Raw genomic sequence first — 6,000 nt, 5'->3', positions numbered from 1 at the left:
CACTCTCATTTACAACAGAAAAAGTAGTGGAATCAGAGTTAGTGCAGGCTCTCTCTTGAAATATAGAGCCCTACTCCCTTTAGCAAGTCCCCCTTGCCTACCAGGGCTTTCCATTTGGCCTGTGAGAGCCTAGTTTAACTCAAAATATTTTATCACTTAGAAATATATCAAAGAAATTTAACTGAATATAATTAAATTAAAAATTAATATCAAATAATACATTTAAATTTTTGCGTTAGTTGATTAAAAAAATTTTTGCGTTAGTTGATTAAAAATATTTTTACGTTATTATTATAGAAAATTTTTTAGAAAACAAATATTTATTAACTTTATGAATGTAACATCAAAATATAAATTAACCATTTTAAAAGATGAAAATTATTAATTGTCCATTCACTTATTAATTATCCTACGTTGAACTTAATAACATGTTTCAATCAAACAAAAGAAAAGTTTATTTTGAAAAGTATAACCTTATGTAAATTTATTTTTTTTTTAAATTTGCACAATATATATTATGTACCATTCATTTATAAACAATCTATATGGTATAAAAATAAAAATGTCAAAATTGCTTATTTAAAAAAAAAAAGTAATAATAAACATTAAGGATAAAAATGTTCTCCATTGGAATGTCCTCAGAGTTTTCAATTAGGGTGAAGATATGCACAAGAAATTTTTCTATTTCTTCTTATGGAATATAAATATGCACCACATATTTATTATAATCTTGATGATTATTATATCATTGATGTGTTCCTTTTTTTTGTGTAAACACTTAAATTTTAATTTTAAATAACACTATTTGTAATTGGGGCCATTATAATTTTCTATCAAGTATATATTTGAAATATAAAATGTAAACAATTATTTTAATATTTATCAGAGATGACGCATTTGATATCTGCATTTTATAAAAGTTTTAAAATGTTATCTATTCAAATAGGAAATAAAATCCTTAAATATAAATATTAATTAATTATATTTAGATCAATTAAATATTAATATAAATAAATCCTTATTATATAAGGTATTAACCAATTTACATTCCATATAAATAACAATGTTTTGAATTATGCACGTGTATGCTGGTTCATCAATATAAATTAATAAGAAAATGCAACATAAGTAAAACTAATCATTATATTGTATATCCAAACGGTGTGATATTGTTTAAGTAATGTCATAATGAGGAAAGATAACATAAATAAAAGTTAAATAAAATCTAAACAGTGTTTGAAAATCATAATTAAATAATTTATGATTGGTTCTTATAAACAGTAAGTTAATTTTACCTCATGAAACTTCTTTAAAGTAAGTATTTTTTAAAAAAGTAATAAAATATTAATGATTTTAGGTAAAAGGGCCAATGACTTTATTGTAAATTTTCAGAAGTCGAACCGTTTTTATTGTTATTTATTTTTTTGCATTTGATATGTCAATAATTTTTCAGATATTCTTCAAAGTAATTAGTTGGCCAAATTTTTATTATTTTTATCAACAATTAATTTTGAATAATTAAAACTATAATTCAAATAACAAGAAAAATTATTTTTAAAAATTCTAAAAGTATTATTTCTATCAACATAATTTATGATGATAAAAATATTACAATATTTAAATATGTATTATTTTTTGATATATTTATTAAAAATTAGTTTTTCTTCAAAAAAACTAAGTCGTCCAGACAAAACATTTAGCGCTATCTGGTGTCATAGTATCAAAAACCACCACAGTTAACACAAAATCTTAAGCTGATATTTCCAACTGAATAAGTGGTATTGAAAAACTAATTATTGTGCCATCTATTTTATAGAACATAGACAGTACCATCTAGTGATGGACAATATCAATTAATTTTAACTACTGAATATAATCAATATTTTTTTCTAAACTATTGAATAATCATTCAAATGAAACTAATCGCGAATAAATATTTTTGGCTATCCAACTATCGTATAAATCATTCGATGGTTTTCATTGGAGTAAAGTACCGAGAAAAATGTTCGATTCCATTAGAATAAAAATTATTATTATAAATAAAATTATATTTAATAGTTTCCATTTAAAAATTACTATCGAATGAAAATTTGACTGAATACTTAATATTATCTAGTTATTGAATTATTATTATTATCGTATCGATGATATAGGACTATCGAATAGATTAAATAAAATAGATTAACGAATAAAATATTCAGTAGTCAGTTCTGTAGTCGATAGCGCAATTAATTAATTGCAAAACACTATAAAAAAAAACATTCGTTTGTATGTATAGTTTTTAAAAACAACCGAATGAATAGATAGTTTTACGATATCGAATTGTTAGACAGTATTCATTCTGCGGTATCCATTATTAGTACCAATTGATAAAAACTATCATTTAATATTTAAAGTGATTCATCAGTTGAATAAAATTTGGCGATTAATCGAAAATAAATAAAATTGTTATTATTTTAATTATTTTGTTCATCTGTGTTGGTTTTAAGACTAAACACACAACAATATCTCATTTCAGGTCAAATCGCTGATTTTATTCAATCGTCTACAATTTAAACTGTCTAAATTGTTTTAGAACGTTGTTTTGTCTTTAGTAATAAAACTATATCAATCAATACACAAAATAAAACTTCTGAATCAGTGTGTCACAAATATTTTTCGTCTACTAAGCAGTGATTTTAATGACCCAAATAGTTTCTAGACTCTGAATTTCCGAGACCCTTTTAAAACCTACATCTTTATGACATTGATTTAAAAAAATTGTAATGAATTTTAAATAATTTTAGCTTGAAAAAGTACTAACCATAAAATAACAGAGACCTTATTTAATCTGATCACAGTGCAACTCCGATAAGTAAAAAATCTAAAACAAATTAACTATAAACATTCACTTGGATTTCCGGTGGCACAATAACTTAAATTTGTTTATGATTTTATATGTTTACAAAATTCTTTTTATGTTCTAATAAACCCTTGATTTTCATTATTTTCTTAGAAGTAGTTCATACTTTAATTAAGTAAAATTAAAACTATATTAAAAATATTATTAATTTAAAAAACTAAAAAATATTAAACTCAAAGCCACAAAAAAATTAATGAAAAGTCGCGGATACGTATTTCGGAAACAATGTTACCATTATCAACGCTAAACACATAATATTTTATTATATTATATTTTTATTACATACTTTAATACTTAAAATGTTAACTCAATTAAATATTGTTAGTAATTTTTTTTTTATTCACTATGACCTACGTCACTATTGGTACAAACATTTGAAGTATTTCTACCAGTTTTTTTTATTTAATGTAACTCAAGTGTTTTACCAATAACAATTATCTTATTCCAAATCAAATTAACATTATGGATAACGTCTCATCAAGAACATTTTGCTATTATTTATATAACTTAAGTAAATATTTTAAGCACACTAAAAATTTAACCTAGAAAAACTTAACTCATTGACTTTTAATTTTTTTTTATTTATATTGGAATTATAGTTCGTTATCATTGATATTAGAAGTTCAACAATTGATCAGTAGAAGTTCATTAGCCAATTCTTACTACTAATATGAAAACAGTTTCAAGAAAATTCGCGATATACTATAATTTTTTACCTTGAGCTATTGTTAAAATTCACAGTATTTATGGAGCTCAATTGAACTTGATTTGAGTTTTTTTGTTTCATGGTCATACGTCGAAAAACGAATACATCCTACCTCACATCCTTATTAAAAAAACGCATCAATTGAAACACCGCCGCGCCTTCAATGCTGTCCTGTGTGTATTTATATTATTATAAAGTATTCAAAACATACATAACAGGTCGAAGACACATTCCAATAGCAAGCGTCCCTCAATCCGGTGCAGACGGATTAGGGGATGTGAGTATTAAAACGAATATTAATCATGTATAAGAAGAAACGACGACACACCCTACTGCTGCTTTTATGAACAATCCCCGACATTTAGTCACGCATAGAATTCATAAGACGTGTACAGAGTAATAAATATAATTTATTTCACTAGTAGCACATTTTAAAATCAATTAATATACAAGACATTGGAAAACGCTCATTATTTAAACTTATGAAGTTATTATTTATTTTTAATACGGCTATTTGTGTATATAATCCAAATCAATGATATAAAGTAACCAAAAACTTTACATTTATAAGAATGTCGAGTAAAAATAAAGATCACCAAAACAGTATCTATCATGAAATTATAAATTTTCAAAATATTTTTATATTCTCCCAAAAAAAGTGCCTAATCAAAATTAATAATAAACCAAATCTGAACGAGACGATTAATTTCAGGCATTAATAGTTATAGGTAAGTGTGCATTAACATGGTTTTTCAGCAGCGTCATGTGTTATTTGTTTACAGGTTAGTCATGAAACGAAAAACTTTTAATCACTGTAAAAACATAAAACGATATTCACTGAATGAAATTTTAAAAATTATAAATAAATATTCTAAAGTTTATTTTGTTAATGTAATTACTGACTGTGCATATTAGAGGGAATTTTTAAATAACATTGTGAATAGTATATTCATTTCAAAAACAATTATTTCGTTGTATTAATAATTTTTTATTATTTTTAAGCATTAATCATTTTAAGTATTATAATCTAATACTCACGTCTTTTTTTACCTAACCTTCTTCGTGTATAAAAAATTAACTACATCTACGAGTATAATAGATTATTATTAGTTGATAATAGATTTTTTTTTATAGGTAATACAATCTAAAAGTTAAACATGATTCCGCGAGTCATCAATTTTACTATAAATGTAAAATTTTAATTCAAAATTTTTAATTTGAGAAAAGAAGATATTTAATTATTTAAAATAATTTGAATTTCTTACAATATAATTAAAGTTAACAGAATAGCAATTTATTTAATAACAAAATAACTTATTAAATAGATGCTGTTATTAAGATGTTCAAAATGCTAAATTTTAAAACCCATAATTTCATGTCTAATTGGATGATATTGATGTATTATTAATATTATTATTGATAACTATTTAAACATGCCATTGATAGATATCATTATATTAATTGAATTACATCATTACCTAAATGATAATGTTATATTGTATTCTTATAACATTAAAATTATCATTTATCATTTAAATAGCTTTTAAATTATTATCGGTCATAGGTCAGACGCACAGTCTTATTCTCATAATTCTCCGAAAATAACAACAGAAAAATTCATTTATTATTTTATGCTCCGAAAAATATTATCATCAATGCATATCATGTAAAATATTGTAAATGCACTTCGATAGTTTGTGAACTATAAATCTATGGGGTTTTTTAAAATACACACAAAAAATTTATCTATACAACAAAGTCTAGAATTAACATTTTGTAATTAGTATATAAACATATATTTATTTCTTAAGATTAAAAAAAAAATGAATGAAATAATATTTTATGTAACAAGAATTATCGACTAGTAAAACATTCAACGAACTAGAATTGTGAAAGTCAACTTTTTGATTACATATAAATTCATTTATCTAGTTATAATTTTTAAGCATTTTAACACGAAGACAAATAGTTGTGTATTTAAAAGACGACAAAGAAGCGCATGCTCTCCCATTGTTCATGCTTAGCTAATATAAAAATGTTCGTTAAACTTTTTTCTTTTGCTTATAATCAGCAAAAATGAGTGAAAAAAATTTCATGACACATTATCAATTTAAAAATTTTACTTGTTCCTCCCTGTAATGAATTTTTAAATATACCCCTGATGAGACTATACATATTACTAATAAGTAATATTGTATCGAGTAATTACATTTTTATCACCAGATAATATACAATTATAATCATAGTTATTAATGCAGTTCGAGTATCAATAAACCAATAGATTTTCAGCTACACATCAAACCTAATAAGTAATCTAAATTGTATCTTTGGTAGTTATAGGTAACATGAATAAATATTTATTGTTTAACTGCTATGTGATAATAAATCCTTA

Source organism: Daktulosphaira vitifoliae, unplaced genomic scaffold, assembly GCF_025091365.1.
Source record: "Daktulosphaira vitifoliae isolate Bord-2020 unplaced genomic scaffold, ASM2509136v1 Scaffold_1, whole genome shotgun sequence".
Classification (NCBI taxonomy): Eukaryota; Metazoa; Arthropoda; class Insecta; order Hemiptera; family Phylloxeridae; genus Daktulosphaira; species Daktulosphaira vitifoliae.
This window is presented reverse-complemented; position numbering follows the sequence as displayed.